The sequence below is a fragment of the Nicotiana tomentosiformis genome, chromosome 9 (assembly GCF_000390325.3).
Source record: "Nicotiana tomentosiformis chromosome 9, ASM39032v3, whole genome shotgun sequence".
In the NCBI taxonomy this organism is placed as follows: domain Eukaryota; kingdom Viridiplantae; phylum Streptophyta; class Magnoliopsida; order Solanales; family Solanaceae; genus Nicotiana; species Nicotiana tomentosiformis.
The window spans coordinates 34100452-34120102 of record NC_090820.1 but is presented as its reverse complement, the minus strand read 5'-3'; positions in this window follow the sequence as shown (position 1 = coordinate 34120102).

Sequence of the window (19651 nt, the reverse complement as noted above, 5' to 3'; positions counted from 1 at the left end):
ATAGTTTAGTGGAGAAGGGTAAAAGGTAAGCCAAAAGATTTCTCAGTCATCAAAAAGAAAAAAAATTGTGGGTTCTCAAGAATATATCTATCTCCTCCCGTGCATTAGCTATCTCCACCCCCACCCAGTGGAGGAGCTGGAAGGTTACATACAGATTCGGCCAAGTCCTGTAACTTCAGTCTAAACCCTTAATTGTATTAAGAAATCGTACTGAATATACACAAAAATTAAATTCAGAGCCTAGTTACTAACACCTAGTATCGTTATCCTAGAATTTAGAATCCATAAAGTTCAAATCCTGGCTCCGCCTCCACCTCTGTCCCCTTACCCACCCCCAACCCCAACCCACATCATAGAAGTTTGAAACTAGAGGTTCTCTAAATCTATCAGTTCTACTATGACAACATACAAATCTCCAACCAAACTGAAAAGGTTCCTATAATGGACTGACAACAAACTAAATTAAAAACTAAAATGGAAGCATGGACAACTTTACTCGCATGTATTTCATACCCAGTAATCCAGCACTACTGTTAAAGAATATCACTATTCATATATCAACAAGATCACAACTTTCATAGAAAATGATTAAATAGCCAAAAAAATCAATCTTTCTCCTATCATAGCAAACAAACAAAGTGGGTGTTTTCAGAAACTAAAATCATTAACAAAGACGCCATTTTTAGTGCTTCCCATTAAACATGCAACGCTATAATTAACATTTTCACAATGTACTTAAACCAAATACAAGAAACATTCTAAACAGAGCAAGTAAAAATAAGTCATTCTCACCAAAATTACAACTAAAATAAAACTTAACTTGCACAGAAACTATACTTTCACCCAGAAAAACAAACCTTCATGCAAAAATAAAAACCCCAAACTGTCGATCAAAAACAAAAAAAAAAACCACAAAGAAAAGACAAAAAATCACTTTTACATGTAAACAAACAAGAAATGGCTTTTTAATTAATTTATTTTTTTTAAAGAAGCATAGAGTGTATGAAGAAGCTTACATTGGGTTTAACGTGGAGTTGATGAATTGTTTGGCGAAAAGAAGAGAATGCAAAATAGAGAAGTGGCAAAGGGACTGAAAATTTGTATATGGAAGATGAACAATGAACAGTACGGGAAGAGTATCAAAATTCAAAGGGTCCTTAGAGTTGGCCTAATTACAGCATGTTTTTGTTGGTCTTTTTGTTATTTTACCTAAGTTCAGGGGCTAAGAAAGGTTTAATCATTTCCAATTATGCCCTTGACAGAGCAATTAATTTCCGGCCAATGCCGTGCGAAGGGCCAAATATAGCTCTCCAAAATGGTCTAATAATACCCCTCGTTATACTATTGGGTTATCTATGTCCCTGCAGTCATACTTTGGGTTCAAATATACCTCTTATTTAAACGGAGGGACATTTTAAAAGTAGAGGGGAATATTTGGCCCTATGCCGTTTGGAATATATAATTTTGCGTGATCGTAGAACATTTTAAATTACTTTAATATACACTACAAAACGTTTTGTGTAATTTAATTATACTTTTGATCCTCAGTTATTAATAAATTTTGATTTTAATCCATGAAATATTCACTAAGCATTTTATATATTTAGATTATGAAATATGTTATACTTAGATTATTTTTAGAATAATATTATTTTTAAATACAAAATAACAATACAATTTTGACATAACACATGGATAATAAAATTGTTTAAAAAGTTAATAACTTGTATAATCTGTGAAATTTCACCAACAAAGGAATCAAAATTATGCATTTCAAATAATTAAAGGTGGAATGTGAGTGCATACATTTCTTAATTACTTTATCTTCTTTGATATTAATTAATATGAAATATACGTGCTCGGTGAGTGTATTTTTTTTCTCCATGCACATAAGTTGCACGTGCATAAAATTAGTATTGATAAATAATGATGATAATATTGGGGTTGGAGAAACTAAAAGGCGTGCTTGAATTCCAAAATTTTAATTGAATTACTTTTTCATATTGAATTGTATTTACGTGCTTCAAACACAACCTAACTTTATTTACTGTTAAATTGAGAATCATTATTCTTTTAGGGGAAAAATAATGGAAGTTTTCCAAATTTGTTACGAAAGAATAATACACTTGAAACATTGCTCATGGGTAATAATGCTTTCATAGGATTTCTCAATCGGCCTTCATACACCTAATCCGATGTGGAAGCAATTAATATATAAGAGAATCGATAAAGTGGGAAAATTCACACAAATATAAGTTTAATATTTTCGAACCTTTCATTTTTGAGAATAGGCAAAAGATTGTGAGCACCTAATTTTTTACCGTGCTTGAATATTTCTCGCTCCCATCTTCCCACGCGTGTCCCCACTTTTTGTCCCCCACGCTTTATCCCCACTCCACTTTCTCTTGTCCCCCATGCTTGCCATCATACTTGTCCCCCCACACTCTGTCCCCTCTCCACTTTCCCTTGTCCCTCATGCTTGTCCCCCACTCACAAAAACCCTAGCCGCCTCTCCATCCTCTCGAGAATAGACCCCCTCTTAAAAATCCAAGAACCCTAGCGTCCGCTCACCTTCATCTCCCTACTGCCACCTTCAACCAGCCGACAACCACCCCAAAAACAACTTCCAAAACTCAGCAGAATTCCAACTCCAAAATACCTCTAAACTAGCTAAAAATAGCTCCAAATCACTCCAAAGGCGGCTGAAAACGCAGCCAGAATCCAGCTTCATCTCCAGCCCAACAAACACGTCAAAACTAAGCCAAAATCAGTAAAAACGACCTCAAAATCCAGCCATAAAAATCAGCCAAAACTGACCCGAAATCAGCTTCAAATGACCACCAAACCCCGTTATAAATAGTTTCTTTCTTCTAGTTTTCGTTGCCGTCGAGATTCGAGTTTTTCGACAGGTTTCGAGGTCGCCGGCGAGGTCCTATTTGAGGTCGACGTTTGGTTCCCTGCCTCTGTTCGTTGGAATCAATTTCTCTGCACATTGGTTTTGAGTTTAGACAATTTTGCTCCGAGTTTTTGTTCAAATGTGAGACCCTCGGTACAAATTGAGTTACAGAAATAAAAGACAATTAAGGTTGTTCCCTTTGCTTTTTTTTTTAATTACGGATTCACATTATGTTTCTTTTGGCTGCAATTTTTGAGTGATTTGCATCTTGTTTCGCTATTTTTTGCTTGATAAAATGTCATGTTGATTCATTGCTTTTTGTACGTTAATTGTAGAGTATGGTTAATTAATTTTTCAAAAGAAGTTTAGTCATTAATTTTTTTCAAAAGAAATTTGCATAGAACCTTAATGTTTGTTTAATAGAACTTAGAAGAATTTTTGGGTCTATGTGATTTAAGATTAAAGAAGGTAAAAGATGAATTGGAAATGAATTTTTAATGCAAGTGAGCTTAGAGAATATTTGGGTCACATCGAGAAGCAGAATATGGATTTCGTGATTTGTTTAGTTGCATAAGTTTTCTATAAAAAAAAAACTTCCATAACTATATGCCTCACAACAAACTTAGATAGAATTAATTCAAGAACACACGTTAGTTTGCTTTAGGCATGCTAATTAATTGAATTATCGTGATCATGTATATGTTCGCGTGACATAATTACGACTTTCAAATTAAAATCAAGGTATGCCTTTGCGTAACTTTAGGCCAAAATAATCTTAATATAATAAAATGCTATTAATTGTGTACACGTACGCGTGACATGATTTTGGCATAATAAACAAAACGGATTCATACATGTGATTCGTTTCAAAGATAATTCCATATTTTAAAAGTCGAAAGATAAAACATGGAAACCAATAAATCACAGTTTATCCAAAATTAATTCAAGCCAAGTTGTAGTCAATAAAGTGACCGTGCTAGAACCACGGGACTCGAGGAATGCCTTACACCTTCTCCCCGGTCAATAGAATTTCTTACCCGGACTTTGTTTTGCAGACCAATAATAAAAGAGTCAAATCTTCCTTTGACTAGGGATTCAAACAAAAGGTGACTTGGAACACCCAAAAAATCTGGAAACCATATTCCACATCATGGACCAGGATACGACATACAACGCCATAATAGGCCGATCTTGGATACATGCCATGAGGGTTATCCCCTCCAGCTTGTACCAAGTTATTAAATTTCCAACCCCATGGGGAGTATTCAGCATACGAGGAGAACAACGTACATCTCAAGAATGCTATCGCATCGCCCAGGATTGTACATACACCCACCAAATGAAGGGAAAAGCAGAGGATGCATAACAATTAATAATGTCGAGGTCGAACTGTGATAAGAAAGCGGACGTCATCAGAGATCCCGAATCAATAGACACCATGGGATCAACCGTAGAAGACCTCGACCCTGTCTAACGTGATGATAATGACCACATCAAGATAGCCCACGTCGGTCGCAAGCTTCAAGAACCAGGTAAATTCCGTTAATTCTTAAGTGCTAACGCAGACTTGTTTGCTTTTTCCCATGCAGACATGCCAGGTATCCTGAAAGAGGTCGCCACACACAGGTTGAACGTCGACCCATTCCACTCCATGATGAGGCAGGTTAGGGTGGCGACTCTGTAAATAAAATAATTGCTATTCAAGTTTGTCACTTTAATTGGAGAAACTCTTTAACCCACCATCCATAATTACACACATTATCGTTTGGGGGGCATAAAAGGGGGTGTGACAGCTCTGGCGACTCTGCTGAGGACCTTCAAGAATTTGAGCTTGTACATTGACTTTATTTGGCTTTTTTAATTTTTGTATATATTGTGATTTATTTGGGCCTAATGTGTTACTTGTCGAGTTTTTACCGTTTTGATATTGTTGAACTGTACATATAAATTGTATTTTCTCCCGCATCCCTCTGAGTCTTCTGATAATTAGTTGTGTTATGTTTGCCTACCAGCATCACAAAATTTCTGTCTTGAGATAAAGCCAGTTAGCCTACCAACTTCTGGTGAAGGATTTAGTCACACGTGTTTAGGCGGGAGAGCCGTTAGCTAGCCAGTGCTGTTCTACTACTAGTGACGCTTGACGCTCATCGGCTCGGGTTGTCCGCCCGGGTAAGGCAGGTCTAGATACCATCTCCTTTAGGATTTACAAACTTAGAAGAACAAGCCGCAAGCAATGAATATCCCTAGTAGGCTACGCTTTATTTGCATCATGTGCATTTGACTTAGCATTGCTCGACGCAGGGGCCGATTTCTGTTTTAGGACAGATACCTTGTTGAGATCATTATGTCATGTTATGTGCTACTTGTTGCATTATTTGGGAGGCTTGCATGTCGACCGACTTCAGCATAAATCAGTTGAATGAACAGAGAAAAAATGATGTGGTCTAGTGCATATGGTTTTTAAAGATTAATTTTCATTAAAAAAAAATAAAAAAATAGTCGGTTTTGACCGAATTACGCGAGTCTGATTCTCACCGGATGTGAGATACGTAGGCAAACCTCATCGGTTCCGGCCCCCAATTTTCAAAAATTCAAAATGATATTTTCTTTTAATTGCTTCTTTAGAAATTTCTTTTTTTTTTTAGACCAAAAATCCAAAAATATTTTTTTTCTTTTTAAAAAAAAAAAGTCTTTCACCCAAAATCCAAAAAAATATTTTCTTTCTTTTGAATTTTTTTTTTAAAAAAATCAAAATTCAAAAAAAATCTTTTTCCTTCTTTAGAAGTTTTTCTTTCACCAATTCCAAAAAAAAAAAAAATCGAAAACAAAAATTGAAAATATTTTCTTTGCTAGGAGATTTTGTCGGATAAATTGTATATGAAAAAAAAGTTAGTTTATTTATTTTATTTCTCATCCACCGAACTACACGGGTCTGATTCTCACCGGATATGAGATACGTAGGCAAACCTCATCGGTTCCGACCCTAATTTTCAAAAAAAAAAAAGAAAAATTCAAAAATAGTTTCCCTTTCCTTGATTCCCTCTCTAGAATTCTTTCCTTAGAAAATCCAAGAAGAAATTAAATCCAAAAATATTTTCCTTCTTTTTCGAAGCCTTTCATTCGAAAAAAAAAGAACAAAAACAATCTTCAAATCAAAATCCAAAATATTTTCTTCCTTCTTTAGAATTCCTTCTTTTTTTAAAAAAACAATTCAAAATTTCATAAAAATAAAAAAAAACTAAAAAAATATATTTAAAAGTCTTTATATATAAAAAAGAAAAGAAAATAAAAAATGAGTCTGTCTATTCCCAATCCCCCTGAACTACGTAATGATCTGATTCATGCGGCGACATGATATGTAGGCAACCCACAAAAGGTTCGATCAAAATATTTTTCAATGATTCTAAGATGAGGGATCAAAATGAGGCGTGAGTAAAAAAAAAAGAGAAGAAAATAAGAGCGTCAATAAGAAGCAACCTCATAAGCCGGAATGAAACATGAAGCCTCCAAAAGCATGTTAGAAATAGTGACAATGATAGGAGCATGACACATTATGTATGATTCATATCTATAAAATGCATAACCCTAACACGTTTGTTGTCTCTTACGTAGTAAGCTTAAGGTGGTTGGTTTGTGGTGAAAGTGGCAACACACCATTACTTCACTAGATCTAAGGGAGCAGTAGTAATGGCCAACGATGATGAGATCGAGCTGATCAGTGATGACCCCCAGGGTCAATCAGTTGAACAAGAGTCGGAGGAAATAAGAAAATTGAGACAGCAATTGTCTGATGTATATCAAGCTTGGGTGTCTGGTCAGCCTCCACCCCGGGGTCCCTCAGAGGGAACTTCCACCGTATCCCTGGCTACTCAACCACCGCTCCATGCAACGAGCGACCACATTCTACCACCAGGGTATGTGCCAAATTACAGCCTCCACGTTGCGCCTGGTACCTCTAATGTGTGACCTTGCAACCTCCAGTCTCACCAGTCAGGAACACTCCTCTAGTCGTGTCTGGCGCACCGACATACACAATCTTGCCTCCACCTCCTGTGACGAGGCCAATTAACGAGCCACCATCTCATGCTTATGATGGCCAATACTACTCTCCAAATATGGCTTTCGGGGTCTCGGATCTATGTAATCAGACTCCTCAGTATGAGTCACCAGTGGAAAATGAAAAGCATGCCAAGACGGTTGAGCCGGATGAGATGGCCAGGAAAGTAAAAAGTCTTGAACAGAACATAAAGAACATACAGGGACTAGGGGGTCACAAAAGTGTTTCGTTCAGTGATCTATGCATGTTCCCTCACATCCATTTGCCACCATGGTTCAAGACCCCAAAATTCGAGAAGTATGATGGACACGGCGACCCTATCGCCCATTTGAAAAGGTACTGCAACTAGCTGAGGGGTGCAGGTGGAAAAGAAGAATTACTGATGGCTTATTTTGGGAAAAGTCTTGTGGGGGTAGCCTCCGAATGGTTCATTGACCAAGATATCTCTCACTGGCATGTCTGGGACGACATGGCCCAAGCCTTTATCAAACAATTTTAATACAACATAGATATTGCGCCGGATCGCAATTCCCTGCCCAATATAAAGAAAAAGCCGACTAAAAGCTTTAGGGAGTATGCAATCAAGTGGCGGGAGCAAGCAACTAGAGTTAAGCCACCCATGGATAACCACGAGTTGATCACTATTTTTCTGGAGGCCCAAGAGCCTGATTACTTTCAGAACCTGATGTCCGCAATGGGTAGACCTTTTGCGGAAGCGATCAAAATAGGAGAAATGGTCAAAAATGGCATCAAGACTGGCAGAATTGTAAGTCAAGCTGCTCTCAAAGCTACCACCCAAGCTATCCAAAATGGGTCGGGAAGTTTGGCAAATAGAAAGAAGAGATATGAAGGGTCCATGATGACTTCGGGATCCAGGGAAGTTCAAAGAGGGGCATAGCACCCTTATGTGCAAGTTCTGTAGGGGCAATCCAGCTACCCTCAACATTACTATCCCCCGCCAATTCCTCAGTACTCCGTGGGACCTCCACAATATACAGTGTTTAATGCTCAATCATATGCTCGTCCTCCCAATCAACAGGTACGGGCACCAGCTCCAAGATTCCCCCAACCTCAGCAGCAAAATTTTCTGGCACCCAACAATGCTCGTCCTAGGTAGGATTATGGTCGAGAGCAGAGGACGGTGGAAAAATTTACTCCATTGGCTGAATCATATGTTCTAGAAGTTGAAGCAGATGGGCGTGATTGGACCCATCGCTCCCCACCATATACATCCCGATTCACACGGATTTCAAGCAAATGCTAGATGTGAATATCATTCAGGTGCTCCGGGGCATAGCACTAATGACTGGTGGACCCTGAAAAGAGCCATAGAAAGACTCATTGTTGAAAAATTGATTGTAGTCACGAATGGCGAGGACCCTCCTAATGTGACTAATAACCCGTTGCCAGTACACAATAATGTTCATTTTGTGGGAATGATTGGTCAAGATCATGAATACAAGCCGGTTGGTCGAGCAAAAATGACAGTGGTAACGATTCAAGAGGGAACCAAACTGGAAGTAAGTCCAAGCCTAGATGCACCATTGATTGTGAAAGGCGCCCAAAGCTCAGAGAGGGCAACTTTATATGTTCCAAAAATCTCGAGGTTGGAAGTTCACTCCAATGTTCCAAACCCAAAGTTATACCTCCTTGGAGGTCACCCCATCACAAAGCAAAATCATGGCGATACGACGGGTATAATAGAACCGATCATAATCAAGCCTTCCACACAACCCCGTGTAACAAATACGAAAATCATCCCTTGGAACTACAACAAAACTGTAGTAACCTACAAAGGAAAGAAAATCATAGAAGAAGTGGGGGAAACTGGAGGTTTGACTCGATCAGGGAGGTGTTACTCTCCAGAAGAGTTGAGGAAGGCTAAGCAAATCAGAGAGGGCCAAATGCCAATAAATAAACCAGTCACTGAAGAAGAGGCGGAGGAGTTTTTGAAAAAGATGAAAGTTCAGGATTACTCAATCATTTACCAGCTGAGAAAGACTCCTGCCCAAATCTCTCTGTTATCTTTGCTCATACACTCAGGAGAGCATACCCGTGTACTAATCAAAATCCTAAACGAGGAACATGTCTCAGAGAATACCACCGTGAATCAATTAGAAAAGATGACCAATAGATATTTTGAGGTGAACAGAATTTCCTTCACTGATGATGAACTTCCCGAGGAGGGAGCCGATCACAATAAGGCTTTGCACTTGATTGTCAAATATGAGGGGCATTATGTGAAGCGAGTCATGGTTGATGGAGGCTCGAGTGTAGATGTATGCCCTCTCTCTACCTTGCAAAGCATGAAGATCAATACAGACAGGATCCGACCCAGTAATGTTCGCATCCGGGCTTTTGATCTCTCAGCGATAGATACCATTAGAGAGATCAACCTCACCATGACGATTGGGCCTGTTGATTTTGAAATTGTCTTCCAAGTAGTGGACATGGAAACTTCTTATAACTTTCTTCTTGGAAGGCCATGGATCCATACGGCCCGAGCTGTGCCATCCACCTTACATCAGATGCTCAAATTCGAGCACGACAGGCAAGAAATTATTGTTCACAGAGAAGACGAGTCATCCATTTATAAATACCCGTTAATCCCATGTATTGAGGCCAAGGAAGGATGTGAGTCTACTGTCTATCAGGCTTTCAAAGTGGTTGATGTGGACCATGTTGAGGAAGGAAAACCCATTCTACATCCGCGTCTCTCCGCCACATCTGTAATGGTGGCTGCACTTATGATGAGACAAGGTTATGAGCCAGGAAAAAGGTTTGGGGGCATCATTGCAAAGAATTTCACAACCCATTTCTCCGTTCAGTAACATGGGTACTTTTGGTTTAGGCTTCAGGCCAACACAAGCAGACAAAGACAAAGCTAAGCACCGCAAAAAGCACGGGTGGGTCTTGCAGCAACCTATCCCTCACATTTTCTACACTTTTGTCTAGCCACGATTCAAACATGGTCAAAATTCCTCGGCGCATGCAAACATTGATAAAATTTGCCATGACCTCAGGTAGATGTTTTCTGAAGTGAATATGATCCAGGCGCGTGAAGGCACTAGTCGTGCCGATATGCAACTAATTGGCCCTTAAACCATGCTCAATAACTGGGAAGCAACTCCTCTCCCCACAAGGAAGGAGTCTTGGTAGTTGACTTTTGCACCTTCTTTCTTTTGTACTTTGGGTTACTTTCAGGGTTGTAATCCAAATATCTTAGTATGATTGTTTTATTTTGACGTTAACCCTTCTATCCTTTCAAATTCAATGAAATGCAGTTCAGTTTCGTATTAAATTTTGTATCTTTTCCTTTTCCTAATTCCTGCCATTTTATTTCCATTTCAGTTTTGTTAATGCCGGCTTTAATAACATGACATGCATGCGGAATTCACGCCCAGATCTCAAAAAGCTGTCTAATTTCAAAATAATGCATCAAGAGGTCGAATATGATGAAGATAAGGTTTTTGATGAAATAAAAAGAGAGTTGGAACAATTTGAAAACAAGCCTAGGCCCAACCTCAATGAAACTGAGCCAAATAATATCGGAGGTCATGAAGAAGTCAGAGAAACAAAGATAAGCATTCACACTGAACAAAAAGCCAGAGATGCCTTGATTCAACTTTTATTTGAGTATAGATATGTGTTTGCCTGGTCTTATGATGATATGCCTGGTTTAAGCGCCGATTTAGTGGTTCATAAGCTTCCCACGTATCCTGATTTTCCACCAGTCCAACAGAAGCATCGATAATTTAAAACGGACATGAGTGATAAAATCAAAGAGGAAATAATGAAGCAATTGAGCGCCAATGTTGTCAGAGCCGTACGATACACCACCTGGGTGGCAAATGCTGTGCCCGTGCCAAAGAAAGATGGAAAAACTAGAGTCTGTGTTGACTACAGAGACCTGAACAAAGCAAGTCCGAAGGATAATTTTCCTTTGCCGAACATCCATATTCTTGTAGATAATTGCGCAAAGCATGAGATACAGTCATTCGTGGATTGCTATGCTGGGTACCACAAGATTCTACTGGATGAGGGTGATGCAGAAAAGACCGCTTTCACCACTCCGTGGGGTACCTATTGTTACAGGGTCATGCCATTCGGTTTCAAGAATGCAGGGGCAACTTACATGAGGGCCATGACCACCAGTTTTCACGACATGATGCACAAAGAGATTGAAGTATATGTCGATGATGTCATCATAAAATCAAAGACACAGGCTGATCACATGAATGATTTGAAAAAGTTCTTCGAACGGTTTCGAAGGTATGACCTTAAGCTCAATCCAGCTAAATGTGCATTTGGGGTTCCATCTGGGAAACTCCTCGATTTTATAGTCAGTCGGAGAGGCATCGAATTGGATCCATCTAAGATAAAGTCCATTCGAGATCTGCCACCCCCGAAGAACAAAAAGGAGGTCATGAGTTTGCTCGGAAGGTTGAACTACATCAGTAGGTTTATTTCTCAGCTCACAACCACGTGCGAGCCCATCTTGAAGTTGCTGAAAAAGGATGCTGCAATCAAGTGGACGGACGATTGCCAAAATGCTTTTGACAGGATCAAAGATTATCTATCAAAACCCCATGTGTTGGTCCCACCCGAACCTGGTAGGCCTTTGTTTTTATATCTATCGGTGATGGATAATTCCATTGGATGCGTTCTGGGGAAACATGATGCGACAGGCAAAGAGGAACAAGCAATATATTATTTGAGTAAGAAGTTCACCAATTATGAGGTTAAGTACACCCTTTTAGAAAGGACATGTTGTGCCTTGACTTGGGTCGCTCAGAAGTTGAGACATTATCTTTTGGCCTATACTACTTATCTCACATCCAGAATGGATCCTCTGAAGTATATCTTCCAAAATCCAATGCCCACCGGCAGGCTCACAAAATGGCAAATCCTGCTCACAGAGTTCGACATCGTCTATGTCACTCGCACCGCGATGAAAGCACAGGCTTTGGCCGATCATTTGGCAGAGAATCCAGTTAATGATGAGTACAAGCCACTTACCACATACTTCCCAAATGAAGAGGTCAACTCAATAGAGGAAGTAGTTCCAGACGACAACCCTCTATGGAAAATGTATTTTGATGGAGCTGTCAATATCAAAGGAGTTGGGATCGGGGCAATCCTCAGCTCACCTACTGGACAGTATTACCCTGCAACAGCCCGGCTTTGGTTCTTCTGTACCAATAATACGACAGAATACGAAGAATGTATCATGGGTTTGAAAATGGCCCTCGATCTGGATGTACATGAACTATTGGTTATGGGAGATTCTGACTTGCTTATCCGGCAAGCCCAAGGCGAATGGGAGACTCGAGACATCAAGCTTATTCCATACACACAATGTGTACAAGATTTGAGCAAAAGATTCAAATCCATCGAGTTCAGGTACATTCCCAGGTTTCACAACGAGCTAGCCGATGCTTTGGCTACTTTAGCCTCGATGCTCCCTTATCCGGGAAACACCCATATCGATCCACTAGAAAACTAAGTTCGGAATCAACACGGTTACTGCAATACAATTGAGACAGAACCAGATGGTGAACCATGGTATCATGATATAAAACGATTCCTGAAAATGAGAGAATACCCAGAGCACGCCAAGGGAGATCAAAAAAAAACTATAAGGAGGTTCGCCAGCGGTTTCTTCCCGAATGGGGAAATTTTGTACAAAAGGATCCCAGATTGGAACTTGTTGAGATGCGTAGATGCCACAGAAGCTGAGCGGATCATGAGTGAAGTACATTCGGGGTAGGGGTGGGCATAATACCGACCGAACCGAAAAAATCGGCCGAACCATGAATTTCAGTTTTTCGGTTTCGGTTTAATCGGTTATTCGGTTGGTGCACGGTTTTAAAATTATTAAATTTTGATTTTTCGGTGCGGTTTACGGTTTTGGTATTTCGGTTTTCGGTTAAACTGAAAAACCAAAATTTTGGGTATTAGTTGAGAAAAATACGTTTTAACATATGGGTTCTTTTGAGAGTCCAAAACTTATTATCCATCTTAAGGCTGAAGCCCAATAGTCCAATACCCATTTGAAGCCCACCCAATTTACCCAAACCTAATTACTTAAGACTTAGTCTTATTGATACATTCTCATTTCCCAAACCTAAATCAAAAATTAGATTTAGGGTTCCTCTGTGCGACTGCTGCCTTCTTCCTCAGCTCGACTGTGACGCGTTCTTCCTCAGCTCGTCGCTCATCCTTCTTCCTCAGGTTATTGCGACTTACTTATCCGGCAAGCCCAAGGCGAATGGGAGACTCGAGACATCAAGCTTATTCCATACACACAATGTGTACAAGATTTGAGCAAAAGATTCAAATCCATCGAGTTCAGGTACATTCCCAGGTTTCACAACGAGCTAGCCGATGCTTTGGCTACTTTAGCCTCGATGCTCCCTTATCCGGGAAACACCCATATCGATCCACTAGAAAACCAAGTTCAGAATCAACACGGTTACTGCAATACAATTGAGATAGAACCAGATGGTGAACCATGGTATCATGATATAAAATGATTCCTGAAAATGAGAGAATACCCAGAGCACGCCAAGGGAGATCAAAAAAGAACTATAAGGAGGTTCGCCAGCGGTTTCTTCCCGAATGGGGACATTTTGTACAAAAGGATCCCAGATTGGAACTTGTTGAGATGCGTAGATGCCACAGAAGCTGAGCGGATCATGAGTGAAGTACATTCGGGGTAGGGGTGGGCATAATACCGACCGAACCGAAAAAATCAGCCGAACCGTGAATTTCAGTTTTTTGGTTTCGGTTTAATCGGTTATTCGGTCGGTGCACAATTTTTAAATTATTAAATTTCGATTTTTCGGAGCGGTTTACGGTTTTGGTATTTCGGTTTTCGGTTAAACTGAAAAATCGAAATTTTGGGTATTAGTTGAGAAAAATACGTTTGAACATATGGGTTCTTTTGAGAGTCCAAAACTTATTATCCATCTTAAGGCTGAAGCCCAATAGTCCAATACCCATTTGAAGCCCACCCAATTTACCCAAACCTAATTACTTAAGACTTAGTCTTACTGATACATTCTCATTTCTCAAACCTAAATCAAAAATTAGATTTAGGGTTCCTCAGTGCGACTGCTGCCTTCTTCCTCAGCTCGACTGTGACGCGTTCTTCCTCAGCTCGTCGCTCATCCTTCTTCCTCAGATTATTGCGACTTGCTTATCCGGCAAGCCCAAGGCGAATGGGAGACTCGAGACATCAAGCTTATTCCATACACACAATGTGTACAAGATTTGAGCAAAAGATTCAAATCCATCGAGTTCAGGTATATTCCCAGGTTTCACAACGAGCTAGCCGATGCTTTGGCTACTTTAGCCTCGATGCTCCCTTATCCGGGAAACACCCATATCGATCCACTAGAAAACCAAGTTCGGAATCAACACGGTTACTGCAATACAATTGAGACAGAACCAGATGGTGAACCATGGTATCATGACATAAAATGATTCCTGAAAATGAGAGAATACCCAGAGCACGCCAAGGGAGATCAAAAAAAAACTATAAGGAGGTTCGCCAGCGGTTTCTTCCCGAATGGGGAAATTTTGTACAAAAGGATCCCAGATTGGAACTTGTTGAGATGCATAGATGCCACAGAAGCTGAGCGGATCATGAGTGAAGTAAATTCGGGGTAGGGGTGGGCATAATACCGACCGAACCGAAAAAATCGGCCGAACCATGAATTTTAGTTTTTCGGTTTTGGTTTAATCGGTTATTCGGTCGGTGCACGATTTTTAAATTATTAAATTTTGATTTTTTGGTGCGATTTACGGTTTTGATATTTCGGTTTTCGGTTAAACTGAAAAACCGAAATTTTGGGTATTAGTTGAGAAAAATACGTTTGAACATATGGGTTCTTTTGAGAGTCCAAAACTTATTATCCATCTTAAGGCTGAAGCCCAATACCCATTTGAAGCCCACCCAATTTACCCAAACCTAATTACTTAAGACTTAGTCTTACTGATACATTCTCATTTCCCAAACCTAAATCAAAAATTAGATTTAGGGTTCCTCTGTGCGACTGCTGCCTTCTTCCTCAGCTCGACTGTGACGCGTTCTTCCTCAGCTCGTCGCTCATCCTTCTTCCTCAGATTATTGCGACTTGCTTATCCGGCAAGCCCAAGGCGAATGGGAGACTCGAGACATCAAGCTTATTCCATACACACAATGTGTACAAGATTTGAGCAAAAGATTCAAATCCATCGAGTTCAGGTACATTCCCAGGTTTCACAACGAGCTAGCCTATGCTTTGGCTACTTTAGCCTCGATGCTCCCTTATCCGGGAAACACCCATATCGATCCACTAAAAAACCAAGTTCAGAATCAACACGGTTACTGCAATACAATTGAGACAGAACTAGATGGTGAACTATGGTATCATGATATAAAACGATTCCTGAAAATGAGAGAATACCCAGAGCACGCCAAGGGAGATCAAAAAAGAACTATAAGGAGGTTCGCCAGCGGTTTCTTCCCGAATGGGGACATTTTGTACAAAAGGATCCCAGATTGGAACTTGTTGAGATGCGTAGATGCCACAGAAGCTGAGCGGATCATGAGTGAAGTACATTCGGGGTAGGGGTGGGCATAATACCGACCGAACCGAAAAAATTAGCCGAACCGTGAATTTTAGTTTTCCAGTTTTGGTTTAATCGGTTATTCGGTCGATGCACGATTTTTAAATTATTAAATTTCGATTTTTTGGTGCGGTTTACGATTTTGGTGTTTCGGTTTTCGGTTAAACTAAAAAACCGAAATTTTGGGTATTAGTTGAGAAAAATACGTTTGAACATATGGGTTCTTTTGAGAGTCCAAAACTTATTATCCATCTTAAGGCTGAAGCCCAATAGTCCAATACCCATTTGAAGCCCACCCAATTTACCCAAACCTAATTACTTAAGACTTAGTCTTACTGATACATTCTCATTTCTCAAACCTAAATCAAAAATTAGATTTAGGGTTCCTCTGTGCGACTGCTGCCTTCTTCCTCAGCTCGACTGTGACGCGTTCTTCCTCAGCTTGTCGCTCATCCTTCTTCCTCAGATTATTGCGACTTCTTGGTGGAAATTTCTTGTGTTGATTATTCCGCTAAGTGAAAGTCAACATGTAACTTTCTTCTATTGATCCCTTTCTATGCTACATTATTTTGTTAAATAGGAACATGGACTTGACTTTCTGTAATTTTCTGCTAAGTTATTTTGATGTTTCATTGATCTCTGAGCAATTTTTGGTAGCTATTGTATTCTGTTTGGACGTGAAATCCTGTTAGTGGATTAATTATTATTTTGTTAATTATTATGTTGTTCATATTGATACTAGAAACAGTAGTAGTGGGCTGCTCTAAAAGGAATTGAATCCAATAATTAACAATAGAACTTTGTTCTAGTACAACTAGATTTGTATTTGTTTATTCTAAGATTCTCTAGATTAGAGTAGCTGAAAGCACTCAATCCTCATTAATGCTTGATTTAGAACAAAGTTTCTTGCATTTTATGACCACTGGAAGTTTATGACCACCGGAAGTAAATCCAAGATATAAAAATCTTGAACCGTTAATGACCGAAAAAATAAACCGAAAATAACCGAACCGAACTTTGAAAAAACCGCACCGAACCGTAAATACTTTGGTTTGATTTGGTTATTAATATTACAAAACCGAAAACCGATAAATCGAACTTTACTCTCATAATAACCGACCGACGCCCACCCCTAATTCGGGGGTATGCGGACCTCACATGAATGGATATGTTTTGGCGAAGAAGATTCTGCGGGCAAGGTATTATTGGCTTACAATGGAGCAAGATTTCTTCAGTTTTGTTCGCAAGTGTCACCAATGCCAGATTCATGGTGACCTGATTCACTCGCCACCTTCGGAGTTGCATCCCATGTCCTCTCCTTGGCCTTTCGTTGCTTGGGGAATGGATGTTATCGGGCCAATTGAGCCAAAGGCTTCAAATAGGCATATATTCATTTTGGTTGCAATTGATTACTTCACCAAGTGGGTGGAGGTTGTCACTTTCAAAGCAGTCACCAAGAAAGCAGTGGTAGACTTTGTTCATTCCAACATCATCTATCACTTTGGTATCCCAAATACTATTATCACTGACAATGCAGCCAATCTCAGTAGTCATTTGATGAAGGAGGTATGCGAGCAATTTAAAATTATGCATTGCCATTCTACCCCTTACCGGCAAAAAGCCAATGGAGACGTTGAAGCAGTGAACAAGAACATCAAGAAGATTCTTAGGAAAATGATCCAAGGTTCGAGACAATGGCATGAAAAGTTGCCTTTTGCTCTTTTGGGATTCCGCATGACTGCTCGCACATTTGTTAGTACAACTCCTTATCTGTTGGTATATGGGACGAAAGCTGTAATACCGGCTGAAGTCAAAATTCCCTCTCTTCGGATCATTGTGGAGTCGGAGATTGAAGATACAGAATGGGTAAAGACCCGATTAGAACAACTAATGCTGATTGATGAAAAACGGCTAGCAGCAGTGTGCTTTAGCTAGTTATACCAGCAAAGAATAGCACGCACATACAACAAGAAAGTGCGTCCAAGGCATTTCGAGGCAGGCCAACTCGTTCTGAAATGCGTTCTTCCACACCAAGTAGAAGCTAAAGGAAAGTTCGCCCCAAACTGGAAAGGACCCTACATCATCAAGAAAGTGTTACCAAAAGGGGCCTTGCACTTGGTATATGAAGAAGGACGGGTACCAAACATGACTATTAATGCAGATGCAGTCAAAAGATATTATGTCTGATATATACCCACTGTGGAACTTTCACGCATAATTTTCTTAGATCGAGATGACGAAGGCTACCATTGCTCGCTATTCCAAGCAAGTGTCACCCTTTTGTTACCCCTTTTAAGCTGTATTTTTCTTCCTTGTTTTCCATTTTTTGGAACCTGTGTACTCAAAAAAAAAAGAAGTCAAACAATAAATTTGTTGAGTCATTGAACTACGTCCGACCTGATTCCGAAAGGATACGTAGGTAGCCTTACCTTGGGTTCGGTCCCATCGCAACAAAAATCCATATTCCCAATACTCCAAAACTGGGGCAGAAGTTTGTTTTTATCTTATGGTTTTCTCGTAGAAACAGTTCCAAAAGTTGTAATTCAGTTCAAGGTTCTTTTCGCCTTTTTTTGTTAAGAATTTCTGATCAATCTTTGAGAATACTTGAAGTCCCCATGCCAGGGGCATTGGCCAACCTTCCGCATGAAAAAAAGAAAAGAAAAGAAAAGAAGAAATGAGAGAGTCTTATCGGTGAAAACCCGTATGAGCACTGTAAGGTGACAGTGAGCATAGAAATGCAAGAGTCTTATTGGTGAAAACCAGATGGGCACCATAAGGCAACAATGATTAGAGAAATGAGAGAGGTCAGTTAGCGAAAACCCGCAAAGGGCGCTACTAGCCGAATGAGGGTCTTCGATGCTCCGGCATTAGCACAACCAAGATAATTTCAAGATGAACATTTGCGACGTATTTTGAGAATTAGACAGCTCAGACAGATCGGGCGTCCAGTCCAAAATGCATGTCATGATTCATTGAAGTCGGCACATATCTCCAGATAAGTCTCCTTATTTCTCTCCCCGAAAGGGACACCTTTTATTTAGACACAATTCCTTTTTCACTTCCAATTGCTCTTCTATTCTTTTCCCATAATTTTTCTTAGATTCCTTTTCGGTCTAATCTTGCATCAAAAGCAAAGCAAAAATGGCTGCAAAACTGTCTACAGTTTTCCCGTAATACCGAGCATAATTTGGAGCATATACGGCATTGACGAAGGCAGGAATCTATCTGTGATCTCTTTTGATAAGGCGGATAAAGTGTCTCAGAGAAACTGAAAAGGTCGCATAAGCAAGACTTGCTTCATGGGAAAAGTTAATAAGCTCTACAGACACAAATTGGTTTTGAGTGCAAGACAACTAAGTTTGATTTTAAAGAAAAATTGCTTTGCCTTAGAGACAAGCGTTAATGGTACCGTGGACATCCGGGTATGAAACAGCTAGGGGAGATGTCAGAAAGACAAAGTCTCCAGAAAATAATACAAAGTATCCGAGCATCTCGGTACCACTCTGATAGAATCAGTTCTTCGACAACGGGGTGTCCGTGAACTCAAACTCCTCAGTGCATCAAGGCCACAAACCGACCACCACTTTAAAAACTCACAAATTTTCTTTGTTTGAAGCAGGAACAAAGCAGTGCAGAATGGCGGATCTCAAAGGACGAATGTCACCAAATGTAAGCTCCTTAAAATCTTCAGCATGCATCACTAATGTCCATACCTCTCATTTTCGTAGCTTAACCCATGTAGAACCTTTTCGCCTAGGGGGATCCAGCTCATAGTTCCGGGTAGAGGTACTTTTCGTTCAGGTTATTTTACAGTAGCTTAACTCAAGTAGAACCTTTTCACCTAGGGGGATCCAGTTTATAGTTCCGGGTAGAAGTACTCTTCGCCCATGCTGTTTTTTGTAGCTTAACCCAGGTAGAACCTTTTCTCCTAGGGGGATCCAGCTTATAGTTTTCGGGTAGAAGTACTATTCACCCAGGATTGGTTTTTGTAGCTTAACCCAGGTAGAACCTTTTCGCCTAGGGGGATCCAGCTCATAGTTCCGGGTAGAAGTACTTTTCGCCCAGGCTGTTTTAGGTAGCTT